The following is a 13,019-nucleotide window of genomic DNA, read 5'->3' on the forward strand; positions in this document are numbered from 1 at the left end:
CACTTTTAGCACTACATACCACTGCTTGCACTCTGTCTGTAACATTAAAACAATCATTATTTCTACCCTATTACTTCAATGTGTAATTCAACCCTAACTCTTATGTTAAAGCTATACATAAAAGACACCCTAACTCCAATTCTTAACACTCAACCAAACGTATTAAATTCAAAAATTGGAATTACAGTTGAATTAACATCCATTTTATTAAAAAGGGAACTCTTAGACTAATCCAGACCCTTTTTAAATTAATTTATTAATTTAAAGTAAATTACATTCCTAGTTTATTTTAAAGTAATTTTGATTGTATTTTATTTTAATTGATAAAGCACTACAAATGTCCGCAGGATCTTTCGCTTTAGTCACAGCTGCCTGCACAATCCATCAGTAAATCAACAGCTGCGAGGAAAAAAAAACCACAGCCTATGTACTTTACAGCCAGGTCTTTAATACCTTTGTGAAAGGCAAGTTTCCTTTCATTGAAGTTAAGGACGGGGGAGAGCGAGTTCCAGAGTCTGGCAGCAGCAACTGAGAAAGCTCTGCCCCCCCCATCTCACCTTGCAGACTCTGGGCAAAGTGACCAGGTTGCGATGGGCTTATCGCAGGTCTCTATCTGGAACGTACCAATGAAACATCGCCTTATCTTATCTTATCCTACCTGGCCGCCAAGACCTGGAACTCCCTCCCGACCGACCTGCGCCTGACCCAAGACCACCTCTCCTTCAGGAAGAAGCTGAAGACCTGGCTGTTCGAGCAGTAACGGCACCCCCCTCCCCCCAGCGCCTTGAGACCCTACGGGTAAGTAGTGCGCTCTACAAATGTCTTTGGTTGATTGATTGATCTCAGCTGGGCTTGCTTGATGAAGACCCTTAAGTACCACACAGATATCCTTAAAATAATATGCATTCTGATAGAGCGCCAGTGAAGGTCACACAGCCCTGCATTAGCAGATTGCTGCTTGGGAATATCAATAGCCCTAGCAAGAGTGTTCTATGCTACCTGCAGTTTTACTTGGGTACATATGGTAGAATCCAGATCATGAGCGTTGCAGTAGTCAATCCTAGCCATAACCAATGCGAGAGTGACCTGCTTCCATGGCGGAATGGGAATGAAGGGAAAGATTTTTCTAACCTTCTAATAAGCCAGAAGCATGTTGCAATTGTGCAATTGGCCGATCCATTTAGAGAAAGCTCAGTATCTAGAATCACTCAAGATTTTTAGACTTATCAGCTGGGACAGGCAAAGTGCTGAGGGATTCGGGCCACCAGATCAAGGTATGTGGTCCAAAAAGCAGTATCTCAATCTTCTCACCATTGAGTTTAAGGACATTTCTTCCCATCTGTTCTGTTACAGCAGACATACAATGTGAGGAATTTCATAGTGTGGCTGCAGAGTTCTCAGGAATCGACACAATGATTTGGGTGTCATCTGCATATGATATCGCATGCAGCCCATAGGAACAGATAATGGTGGCGAGTGGAGAAACATACAAATCAAATAACGTAGGGCTCAAGGACCAGCCCTGCGGTACTCCACAAGGCTGGGAGAAGACAACAGAATTGTATTGATTCAGCATGACCCTTTTCAGAGCGATCTTTAAGGGAGGAGGACAACAGTGCCAAGGCCCTATCTGTAATGCCCATCTCTTGTAGGAGTTTAATTAGTAGAGAACGGGAAATGGTATCAAAGACCACTGAGCATGATTGACACACCTTGCCCTTTATTCACTAGCCACTAAATACAGTTTAGGGCCGACACTAATGCAGTTTCAGTTCTGTTATTTTGCCTGAAACTGCACTCTGATCTGTCCAACCATCCTTGATCTTCCATGAACTTCATCAGGTGTCCATTTAAGTGTTTCTCCAGGATCTCAGCAGGCAATGGAATGAGCGAGATGGAACGATAATTTTTGCATTCTTTACTATCAAGATTGTTTTTTTAAAGAGGCCGGCCTAACGCCTCCTTCCATAGCCGTGGATAGCAGCCAGAGGAGATCGCCTCATTCCTTAAGGATGTGAGAGGGTATGCCAAAGAACCGGCCACTATGTGCAGCTTTGCAGCTCTGCATGCTTGCAAAGGTGAACCCGATTTAGTGTAAGCAAGATGTTGTTGCACCATTTCGGTGGTAAGTGGTGGAAAAACAGTGAGCAAATTAGTCTTTTGATGGATGGAAAGCAGGGTATTTATTACAAGGTTCCCTCTGATGTTCACTACTAAGAGATTGTAACCTGTTGTTTGTTCTTTTCGATAGTTCAAGTTCATCATAAATGTTGGTAATTTTAAGCTGTAAAAAAAGCAGGCAACTGATTACAGAAGTCTTGCGACCCTACAACCCCTCCGACCAAGGGGTGGGGGGGGGCAGGGAGGGGGCAATGGGGGAGGGAGGAGAGAGCTGTTGCATCACCCAAAAAAAGCTCTTTAGAGGATGTTATTGCATTAATTTTGTTGGTGCAGTATAATGATTTTCATTTATTATCACTTTTTAATAACCTTTTGAACACATCCTTTACTTGCCTTGCAAATCAAAATCCAGATGCAGCTGCCAGTGTAATGCCTTGCCTCAGTTATGGGGGGTGTGTGAGTAATGGTAGGTGTCTTTGTAAGGGAGTTGAAGTAATATTGGGTCAAAATAACAAGAGGGAAAGTATAGGGGATGCACTCGCCTAAGTGCGTTTGTGCACGGCTGATAGATGATCGGCACAGCTCCCACCTCTTTACTAGGAAGTAGGTCATTGGGACCTTATGGTGCATAGTCTCTACATGTTGATGGGACGGTGTCAATAGTGAATATCCCCAATAAACTTACGAGGTTTGCTGCGTTTTCACGAAGGTGGGGAAAATCTAGTTTATTTTCTAGGCTACTTTTTAGGTCGAGGACCGTAGGCTGCGCTTACGCAGTTCGGTCCGAAGATTTAATGTTTCTTAGTTAGGGGGCTTGAACCCGCCCCTCTTCACCATTGGCTGGCCTCTTAAATGCTGGCTAACCATTGGAGGAGAGGAGCGTCAATCCCTTTAAGCCCCGTCTTTTCCTGATTCGGGGGAGTGGGGCTTTTCAGACTGGGGACGTGTTTTTTAGGTTCTTTCTATCTGTGAAGTCTTCAGTCACTCAAACCTAAAAAACAGGCCCCCAGTCTGAAAAGGACGGATCCCCTCCCCTTCTGGACCTCGTTGAACGTGCTGCCTGAGGCTGTTTTGCCCGGCGCTGTTTTGCTGAGGTGAGTGGTCCTCTCCCTCTCCCATTCCCTGCCCTGGTTTATTCTTCGGGTCCCTTGTTCCATGTGCGGCCTGGCTGGGTGTGGATGATGGGTTGCCTTGCTTGGGGGCCATATGCAGCGCGTTTGGAGGCAGGAAGCGGGCGGTGATAGTGGGGCTGGGTATCGGGGTGGGTGGGGGCTGGGGTGCCGTTCTGTTGATGCCTAGGGTCGGGGTCGCCTTCCATGGGTCTCAGGGGGAGAGGTTGATGTGCTTGTGAGATTACCTCTTGTCCTGTGGCCGGTTTGGGGGGCCTGTGGTGGCACAGCAGTGCTTTGCGGGCCCGGCACGGCCGTCTGTCTGCCTGCGGGACTCTGGGGGAGAATTGGGGTCCCCTGGCTTGCCACCGCTTACTTGGTGCCTTCCGCCCTTCTCGCGCTCCTGACGCTGTATCCCCTGCTGTGGCGCCCCCCCTTCTTGCGTAGCGAGCCATGTGGCCCGCCGGCTCTCTTCTCGCCGGCTATGGGTGTGGTTGCGGCACGCCATTGGTTGGGGTACGCTGGTGAGTCACGAGCTGGAGGGCCCTGCCGCGAGCTGTGGGCCCATCTGAGGTTCTGTAAAAATTCTGCCTCGTCCTGTGAGGTTATGGTTCCGTCAGGATTTTAGTGATGTTGTACCGTATCTAGTAAGTACGGCCAATATGGAATGAATTCGTCGGGTTAACTGGTGAGTTCATTACGTATTCAGAGACTTCGTCTTGAATATGGGTTCCATTTTGTCTGTGCCGCCATTTTTGTGTTGCCCTCACGTAGGCCGTGGAGGTGACCGAACGAACGAAGTTGCATGACCTTCGTTGTTCATGTACATATTAACTAGGCTCTTTTTGACTTGCGAGTGGACTGTAAGATGCTGACCTCGTCACCTGAAACTGACCCTTTGTGAAGCCAATTTCCCTGGCTGATCGTTGTCTGTAATTGGCAATCACTGTTCAGGACATCGTTAATTTTTAGTTCCTATGCACATATCTTATCCTACTCAATATCTGAATTACTTCTTCCTTTTATGTCTTCTCGTTACATGGGTAGTGCTTTCAATTATGGGTTTTTCTGGCTCCTTGAAATTGAATTTGGGACAATCCTAATAATTAACTTGTGGGTTGGTACAATGTAGAGTGAGTGTTTTATGATATGACGAAGCATGGGAAAATGTATATGATTCGTTAGAATTTGTCGCAGTGGGTGTGCATTACAAATTAGTAAAATGTGGATAAATACTGATGTCTTGCTCTACGAAAATTGACCAGTTTCTTGAGTTGTACACTGTGTTGTATTGCTGGGATTACTGTTACTAGCTGCAGCTAATAAATTTGATCCCTGATGCCACCTAGAAGTATTCCGTGTCTCTGTATACCAAGACAGGTGAACTCGAAGACTTCAGGCGTTTCCCTGTTGCCGCTGGGTTCTGAGAAACCCGGTTCTTCAGTTGGCGCCCAACGTTGGGCGACTTCAGCGGTACCGGTCCAAGCCCGAGGATCATGAGGAGCCACGTGAGAAAATTCTGGAGGAAGGCCAACCACTTCATCGACCCCTGTATGTCGTCGTGGTCCGAAGGTTTTTGCTGCGAGGCTTCCCGCTTTCCGACGGCTACGAAGGACTGCTGCCCTGACTGTCACCCTGTCTTGGACCCTTGATTGATCCTTTGTAGAGCGAGATGATAGACGGTCTTCTGGTGGCGTGACGGATACTTTGGTTAAGTATAAGTGGGTCGCTCCCACGATCTTTGTTTTGGTCCTTGGTTTTGATTCAGATATTGCAATAGCTGAAGCCGAGGGGCTCGTATATTTACGAGTGTATCGATATTTGATAACCCCTTGAAGTTTGAAGCTAGATTAGTGAGCTATAAGATGCCTGGTCTTAGCAAAATTGGGAAAAGGTTTGGTTGTGGTTGCAACAGCGATTCCCGATTGGAGGATTCGTGTCCGATACCTCCAGTTGGAACTCCAACTTATGAGCTCTATTCAAAACACGGAGTGGGTCCCATTACGTACAATGAGGTATGGTTCCGCTATACTAGGAAAGATGGTGTTCTACGATGGCCCCAATATGGTAGTTTTGAAACAGAGATTTTAGATAATTTGGAAGTTGTGCTATTTAAGAAGAAAGCCCGGCCGGCAATGTTTGATTCTTTCCGCCTTTGGCGTAAGGAAGCCAAACAGCGGGAAATTAAGCAAGCAAAGAGAGATAGGAAAGATAAGAATGTGTCAGTGCTACAAGCTGCTAGGCAGTTTAAGGAAGATGGAGAAGAGCATGCGAGTGAAGTCTTAGATAGACAGCGTTGCATGGCTATCGATAAATGTTATCCGGCCCTGCGGCCTTCTCTTTCAAAAGTGAATGAAGATCCTGAAAAAGATCCTTTGATTTCTCATTTACTGAGATTACCACCTCCTTATGTGCAGGGTGCTACTGTGCCTCCATTACCCCTGGTTGTTGCACTTCCTGCTGTTCAGCCTCCTGCTGTTGTTCAGTCACCCGTTGCTCCACAGATGGTTCTCCCTTCTACGGCGCAACCCCTTCCAGGGTCGCCAACTTTGCTACCAGCTTTGCCTCAAACTCCTTTGCCTTCTACTTCTGTATCTTCGATTCCTGCTCCTCGTGTCCCTACGTCTCTTTTGTCTCAAAATACTCTTTCTCCTGTTCTTATGGCTACTTCTTCTCCTTCTGCTCGAAAACGAATGACTGAGACTGATGTTAATCTCTTGTCTCCACTCTTTGGGTCATTGAATATGACCCCTGTTTCAGAACGTAGACAGAGTCGTAGTCAGTTTCCTAGTCCCGAAGAGCAGACAGTGTTGGATCTTTTGGCTCGAAGATGGGTTTTAAATGCTTCGAGGTATAATTTGCATGCGATTATGTATGTTTTTTTTCAGTGGGAACCACTGAAGCAAAGGTATGTGTTTGATATGATGTGTACTTTTCTTCGTCAGGAATGGGAAAATAATGAGTTGGGTCCGATTCCGCAGGAAGTGCTTGATGTTCAGTCAGATTTTGCTCAAGGGACGATAGTGGAGTCCGATGTTACAGATGCTGTAGAGACGATACTTGTCTTCAGGTCTAGGCTACCGTCTCAGACATTGTACGAACCTGATTCCTCTGTTAGGAGAAAAGTGAAGCAGTATCCCATGAGAGAAGTTCCCCCTGTATGGAGAGAGGCAGTTCAGGCTAATGTATATTTGGGTATTAAAGCTGAGCCAGCTCATTCTCAGCGCGTATGGGTACATGTCCCTTGGAAAAGAGCAGAGGTCTTGGCGGTGAAGCAGACTTTACCTGACCCACGTAAAAATCCTGCTGGTTATTACAAAGAGTTGTCTCAGACAGTTGAAGCGTGTATTATGAATTTAGCTGATATAGATATGTTGATGGGTAATGTAGTCCCTCAACCTTTGTGGGCGAAGATTCGTCATGAGAATCATGCGTAAGAATTAGGAGATACGTGGGCTAATATTGTCGCTGCAGATGTTCGGCAGGTAGGAGGTGCCAAACCTGAACCTTTAGTTGCAGAATTACCTGGTAGAATTATTAATTTGATGAAAACTATGATGCCTGCTTTACGAGTGAATTGGGATAAGTTAGCAGCATGCAAACAAAAGAAAGATGAAAGTGTGTCTGACTTCTTCACTAGGTTTGAAGAAACGTTTATCGATCATAGTGGTCAGGATATGAGAACCGAAGGTGGTCAGAGGTTGTTCGTGGACAAATTTGTCTTTAATTTGCTTCCCGAACTTTCTAATAAGTTTAAAGATTCTGAGAGTTCATGGGCTGTTTCTTCGTCGGCCCAGATATTGGCTACTGCATAATATTACGAGAATAGGGATAAAGATGAGAAGGATAAAGTAGAGAGGAAGACTAAAGAATTAAAGACGAAAGTTCTTTTGCAGCAAGCTTATCAGCCTCGTATGAATCAGCCTCAGTATCAGCAACCCCCACAGTTTCAGAGATTGTTACAGAAGCCCGAGTATTTTCCTCCGCGATTTTTACCAGGCCCTAATCAGTGTGCTTATTGCAGAGAAGAAGGTCACTTTAAGCATAGTTGTCCGGTTCTGTTACAGCGTGCGAATGGTGTATCTGATCAGAGAGGTCGTGGTGGTTTCCAACAAGCTCCTAGGGGTAGGGGACATGGTGTGTTTCCTCGGAATGAGCGTTCCTTTCCCCCTCAGAATTCTGTTAATTGTTTTGACAGACAGAATGTTCCGACTGTTCAGTCTGCTCAGTACTATACTGATGATTACTGTGTTGAGAGTGAGACTGCTGGTTATAATGGTTGCTAGGACAGCCATGGGCAAAGAGAGGGAGTAGTGTCAGTTCCAGTAGATCAGAGTGGACCCTATGTTAAAGTGGTTACACTAGGTGTGGCAGAACCTTTTCTTTCAGATACTGGTGCGACAAAGAGTTCTATTATGCACTCTAAACTTCCTGGCGCACCTTTGTCTGGCTTGACCAATGTTTCAGTAGGACTTTCTGGCGCCCCAGTTCGTAATACGGTTTCTAGTCCTTTGCCTCTTTCTATCGGTCTGTGTGAATTGGAAGCTCCTCTTATTTTAACGACTGGTTGTGGTGAGAATCCGTTGGGTTTGGACTTGCTGAAAAGATTGTATGCAACATTGTATTGTACTCCTGAAGGAGTACATCTCACGGTGGGTAAGAAAGTGATTTCTCCAATGTATTTGTCTAAAGATTGTCTTCCACTGGAATTGCGTTCTCTTCCTGATACACTTTGGGCTACAGGTCCCAATGATGTTGATCTCTTGCAGATTCCACCCGATGTTGTTACTCTCAAGTCGAATGCTAGGCTACCTCGTATTCGGCAGTATAAGATCTCGAATGATGGCGATGAGGTTCCGTGACAATTGTAAGTGGTGTTTTTAACTCGCACGAATATGGTCGAGTCTAGTATCTATGAACCGCAAATGACGAGTTTTGTAAGTGTGCGCAGTTTCGTTCGTTTGTTATGTGGGTTTGTCATCTGTACCCACGGGTTCCATCTTAGATACGGCATCCATTTTGTCTCTTGCCCTCAAGTAGCCAGCGAACGGACGCTGTCCGCTTCGCGACCCTGGGACTCCCAAGATATGGCGGAAGACGCATGTTCTTTGTAAGTGTCTTTATGACGAGGGGGATGCTACTGTAAGGCAGATGGCGCCGCTCGAGGCTCATCTTGCCGCACGGGCTTATTGTCTCAGTCGTGCATCTCATTAGGCACGTCCCTTTGATGCCTGTATCTCGTGCTTCTCGACACTCCCCTTTTACACCCTTTCCGATCTCCCTACTGTCTCCGTCTTCCTCTGCACCTGTCTTCGTTCCTATTTCGATCTACTTTACTGCTGATTGGAATTTGCTAATGGTGGGAAGATGGGTTTTTACAGTTGGGAATCGCCAAATGTTTCCGCACTTATGTTCCGGATCTTGTGTGTTTCAAAGTGATCTAAGCGACCCCTCTGAGAGCGACTTGTGGGAACCAGGTTGTAAACTATTGTGTATCATGTTATCCTATGGGTAAAAACTGTATAAAAGGAGCGATCCACAAATACAATTTGAAGCAGTCTCCCCGAACTACACTCGATGTACTTCCTGTGACTTCTGTGTTCCCTGCAGTAAATAAACCTTGACTCTTTGACGCCGAAGGAAGTGTCCCGTGTCTCTGTGACTTGTACGCCGGAGCAGGTTACCCACGAAGGTTTCAGGTGTTGTGCCCTGGCACCGCTGGGTCCAAAGAACCCAGTCCTTCAGTTGGCGCCCAACGTGGGGCTGCATCAGTGGTACCGGTCCAAGCCCGACGATCGTGAGGAACTTCGTGTGAAATCTCCGAGGGAAGGTGCACCCCGCTTCATCGATCCTGTTGTCGAAATAAGTGGCCCGAAGACTTTTCCCGCGAAGATTCCCGCCTCCTAACGGCTGCGACGGACTGCTGCCCTGACTGTAGACCTGTTTTGGCGCCTGGCGTAGACCTTGGTATAGCGAGACGATTGACGGGCCTTCCTGAGGACGCCATTGATCTTTGAGTTAAGTATTTGTGGGTCGCTCCCAGAGTTCTTGGTTGTAGACACTTTAGCGAGTGTCTTTGTTGTAAACACTTTAGCGAGTGTTTTTGTTGTAGACACTTTAGCGGGTGTCTTTGTTGTACACGCTGTGTGAGTGTTTTTGTCGGTGACACTTTGCTAGCGTACTTTGTTGTTGTTGTATTTGTTTGACGACTGCAGCCGCCAAAGACCGAGGGTTTAGTTCTTTGCTGGGACTTGGTAAATCCCGAAATCCCGTAACCCTTGAAGTTTGTGAAACTCGGCTAGTGTGCAAGATGCCTGGTCGCAGTACTTTGTTCAGTTGCTTTAGACCTTGTGGTGCGGATTCCCTGCTGGAGGACTCGTGTCCGATACCTCCGGTTGGAACTCCTACATATGACTTATATAGCAAACATGGGCTAGGCCCGATTGCTTTTAACGATTATTGGATCAAATATACAAAGAAAGACGGCGATCTTCGTTGGCCACCTCACGGTAGCTTCGAAGCGTCGATCTTAGATAATTTGGAAATAAAGTTGTTCGAACGTAAATCAAGGCCGGCCATGTTTGATGCCTTTCGGTTCTGGCGCAAAGAAGCCCGACAGAAAGAGATCAGACAAAATAAACGTAGTCAGCGAGATACTGTTGCTACTATAGTGAAGAAAGCTGAGCAGTTTCAGCGTGATAAGGAGGATAAGGATAAGGAAGTGTTTGAGAGATTACAGCGTATGTCCATAGACAAATGCTATCCTGTTTTGCCTACGGAGTCGGATAAGAAGGAAGAGGCAGTTGAGGATTCTTTAATGTCCTATCTTATGAAGTCGCCACCTCCGTACGTACAGGGTACCGCAGCTCCTGTGGTCCCTGCCGTACCTGTTCTTCCACCTGTAATTCCTCCACCAGTTCCTCAACCTGCACCTGCTCTTCCGACTGTTCCTGCTCCTTTGCCTATTTCTATTCCTACTGCTCCTCCGCTTCCAAATACTCCTGTTCCCGCTACTGCTCACGCTACTGCTCCTGTGTTGTTAACCCCTGTTGCTGCTAACGTCTCTACTCCTTCTCTTGTTAGTCCTGTGTCTTACTCTTCTCCCTCTACTCGTAATCGTGATTCTCCCCTTGCGACAAACTTCTTTCAGTCGCTCGGACCTGTTTTTGGGTCTGCAGGTTCTGATGGTCCACAGAGACGTAGCCAGCTTCCTGGTAATAGAGAACGTGTTGCGCTATACAATATGGCGATGGGTTGGATGATAAACCCTGTTAGAAATCCACCTCGTGTTGTCCTCGAAACGTTTGATCAATTCAACATACCTACTCAGAGATATGTGTTTGATGAAATGTGCAAGTTCTTACATGATCAGATAGCGGCCAATGCGCCTGACGAGGTGCTGACCGCCCTGTCTGAACTCCGGCTTCAGTTCGCAACTGGACTGATAGTCGACACTAATGTCCGACGTGCTATTGAGCGGTTGCTATCTCTTCGTCCCGCTCCTATTCCTCATGCATTGTTCGTTGAGGACATTGAACAACGAGATGGGTCTGGCCAATATCCTATGCGTGAAGTTCCGCCAGTTTGGGTACCCGCTGATAATACTAATGCTAATGCTCCAATACCAGCACATTTCCAGAGAGTGTGGATACACCTCCCTTGGAAACGATCGGAAGTGCTTCAGGTGAAACAAACTTTGCCTGATCCTCGCAAAAATCCTGCGGGGTATTACAAAGAATTATCGCAGCTCGTAGACGCTACGATAATGAATCTGGCCGATATCGACATGTTGTTTGGCAATGTCGTACCGCAACCGGTATGGGCCAAGATTCGTCACCAAGATCACGCGAATGAATTAGGTGGTGATTGGGCTGCCATTACAGCGGCAGACGCTGGACAAGTGGCTGCTACTAAACCCGATCAGTTGATTGAACTTCTTCCCCAGCGAATCATTACATTAATGAAAACGCTTATGCCAGCTATGAGGGTAAATTGGGACAAGTTGTCAGCCTGTAAGCAGAAGAAAGATGAGAGTGTTTCAGACTTCTTTACGAGGTTCGAGGAAACATTCGTCGATCATAGTGGGCAGGATATGGGTACTGAGGGTGGACAGAGGTTGTTTGTGGATAAATTCGTATCGAACTTATTGCCCGACTTGAGCCATAAATTGAAAAATTCAGAAAGTTCATGGGCCGTTTCTACCTCAGCTCAGATATTGGCTACGGCACAATATTACGAAAATAGAGAAAAAGAGGAAAATGACCGTGCCGATAAAAAGACGAAAGAGCTGAAAACTAAAGTGTTGTTACAACAAGCATATCCGCCGCGTTCTAATCAGAATGCGCCTCAGCAGAATAGATCGCAGTCGCAATCGAATCAATCGCAGCCGCGTAATGATTCATCTTTTCAGAGATCTTCATTAGGGTACAATCAATGTGCTTATTGTAGACAGGAGGGACACATTAAATTCAATTGTCCTGCTTTAAATGACCGTAGTGGTGGTAATTCGTCTAGAGGAGGTCGTGGTGGTGCACAGCACGCATCACGTGGTAGAGGTCGTGGTGCTCAGAATGATCGCTCTGACCATTCATCAAATTCTAATAACTGTTTCGATCAACGTGGATCATCGCAAGGACGATCTGCGCAGTACAATGTAGACGATTATTACGTCGATCAGGGACCTGACGATAGTAATTACTAGGACAGCCAAAGACAAGGAGAGGGAGTGGTATCAGTTCCGGTTGATCAGAGAGGGCCTTACGTCGCAGTTGCTACATCGGGCGTCGTTGAGCCTTTTCTGTTGGACACTGGTGCAGCGAAAAGTTCTATCATGCATTCGAAACTCCCTGGCGCACCTTTGTCTGGCTTAACAAATGTTTCCGTTGGATTCTCTGGCGCCCCCGTTAGCAATCCAGTTTCGCGCCCTTTGCCCCTTAAAATTGGGCCACGTGAACTCGAAGCTCCATTGATTTTGTCTACTGGTTGTGGCGAAAATCTTTTGGGTCTGGATTTGCTTAAACGCTTGTATGCGACTTTGTATTGTTCTCCTGCGGGTGTAAAGCTTACGTTAGGAGAGAGGGTAGTCTCTCCCATGTACTTGTCCCTCGATAAGCTTCCACCGGAATTGAGTTCTCTTCCTGCATCTTTGTGGGCGACGGGTCCAAATGACGTGGGCCTACTTGATATCTCCCCTTATGTTGTTCAGTTGAAATCGAATGTGCGATTGCCACGTATTCCCCAATATCGTATCTCCCTTGATGGTGAACGAGCTTTGTTAGCGATCATCTATGATTTGATCGAGAAAGATGTCATTGAAGAAACTCGGGGAAACGTGTGCAATAGTCCTGTACTGCCCATTCTTAAACGTACTGATCCTACCAAACCGCCTGTTTATCGTTTTGTTATCGATTTACGGGAGGTGAATAAAATTGTGGTTCCTCAATTCCCTGTTGTGCCTGACATTACGGCGCTACTGACTCTGATTCCAGCTACAGCTTCATGGTTTTCGGTGATTGATTTGAAAAATGCGTTTTTCAGCATCCCGATTGCCGAAGAGAGCAGGGACCTTTTCGGTTTCTCTCTTGGTGGACGTAGCTTCCGGTTCAAACGCGCTCCTCAGGGCTACTGTGAAAGTCCATCGATTTACAGTCAAGCTTTGAAGGGTCAACTAGATGCGTTTAGGTTGCCGGTTGGTGCGGCTTTAATCCAATACGTCGACGACTTATTGGTGGCTGCTGATACTCAGGACATTTGCAAAATTGCTACAGTGTCGTTGCTGCAACATCTCTG

The 13,019-nt window shown here is 46.4% G+C and overlaps 1 protein-coding gene and 1 pseudogene across 1 annotated transcript in view; both read left to right on the forward strand.

The window, feature by feature from the left end:
• IL17REL (interleukin 17 receptor E like) overlaps nt 1-13,019 on the forward strand; it is a 687,219-nt gene that overhangs the window by 525,215 nt on the left and 148,985 nt on the right. The window lies entirely within an intron of this gene.
• LOC147750683 (uncharacterized) lies at nt 6,371-7,516 on the forward strand (annotated as a pseudogene).

Source organism: Lissotriton vulgaris, chromosome 1_1, assembly GCF_964263255.1.
Source record: "Lissotriton vulgaris chromosome 1_1, aLisVul1.2, whole genome shotgun sequence".
In the NCBI taxonomy this organism is placed as follows: Eukaryota; Metazoa; Chordata; class Amphibia; order Caudata; family Salamandridae; genus Lissotriton; species Lissotriton vulgaris.